The 1,298-nt window shown below is 38.1% G+C and overlaps 1 pseudogene; it reads right to left on the bottom strand.

Moving 5' to 3' along the window:
- Window positions 1–951: 951 nt before the first annotated feature.
- LOC132287566 (small nucleolar RNA R71) lies at window positions 952–1,049 on the bottom strand (annotated as a pseudogene).
- Between the last annotated feature and the right edge of the window lie 249 nt (window positions 1,050–1,298).

Here is a 1,298-nt window from a genome sequence, read left to right as displayed (position 1 = left end):
TTGTAAGCTTTTTCTAACTCAATCTCTAGTTAAATCGTTAGCCCGCGTGGTGGCAAGTTCTTAAATTCTTAGATAGATCGTGAGCCCGTGTGGAGGCAATTTAATTTTTCTTGCATATTGTTCAAGCATGGGAGCATGGGATCCATGTATGTGAAGGATGTTTGTTGATTGATTTTTTGTGGAGGTGAAGTGATTGCTACTTGTTTTTTGAGTGTTTTTGTTTTGTTTGTGCATGCATGGTCATAGATTATTAAATCCTACTCATGTCCCACTTAATGTGAATCTTGAATCCATTGTTCGTAATCCTAGGGGAAAGGGTAGCTCTCATCACTCCATTTTATCAATGAAAAACATCAATGAGGACCATGTGGAGGACCTTGGTCACATAGACCAACAAGGCATCCTCCACCCTAATGTGCATCATGACAATATTCAAGTCCCATTAGGTATACCAAGACCATTCATTCCACCACAATAATAAGGCCAAATTCCATTGGGAATGCCTTGGCCAATTTTTGCTCAATAACCTCCCATTATGCAAGGCCATCAAAGTGTTCATGTAGCACCACCGATTGTGAATCCTCCTATTGCTTTGCGTGATCATTATGTGCCAAATTAATATAATGCACCCACTTGCATTCAATTGCCCCCATTTAGAGCACATCACTATGAAACTAAACCGTAAACTATTCAAATGCTTCCTAACTATCATGGACTTCCAAGTGAAGAACCTTACAAGCATGTGGATAAGTTTCTTGAATTATACTCCACCGTGAAATACACAGACATGTCGGAAGAGGTTTTGAGACTCAAACTTTTTTCTTTTACCCTAAAAGACAAAGCAATTATTGGTTCAACAATCTTAGGCCTTTTTCGATAACTTTTAAGGCGGAAATACAACAAGAGTTCTTGAAGAAGTACTACCCGGTATCAAAGACCAATGCTACGAGAACTTCCATTCATGAATTTTCTTAAGGGGATGGGGAATTGTTTCATGAGGCATGGGAAAGATTTAATGATTTGCTTAGGAAGTGTCCACATCATGACATTCCTAAGTGGTAATTAGTCCAATACTTTGAAAGTTTGCCGGATAATAAAAAATGAATGGTAGATGCATCTATGGGTGGTTCTTATCTTAATAAACTTGAAAATGATGTTTGGCAATTGCATGAAAGTATGAGTGAAAATTCCATGCATCGATCTTTGTCCTCTAAAAATGGTAGAATTTTAAGTGGAAGGAAGAATGTCGGCTTATATCAAGTTGACAATTCCAATGACATAGCCGCCGAAGTCAAGTC

The sequence above is a fragment of the Cornus florida genome, unplaced genomic scaffold (assembly GCF_030987335.1).
Source record: "Cornus florida cultivar Cherokee Brave unplaced genomic scaffold, ASM3098733v1 CherokeeBrave_3.0.0_Hap2_Chr11, whole genome shotgun sequence".
Lineage (NCBI taxonomy): Eukaryota > Viridiplantae > Streptophyta > Magnoliopsida > Cornales > Cornaceae > Cornus > Cornus florida.
Note: the sequence above shows the minus strand (reverse complement) of the source record. Positions and strands in the feature narration are given on the sequence as shown.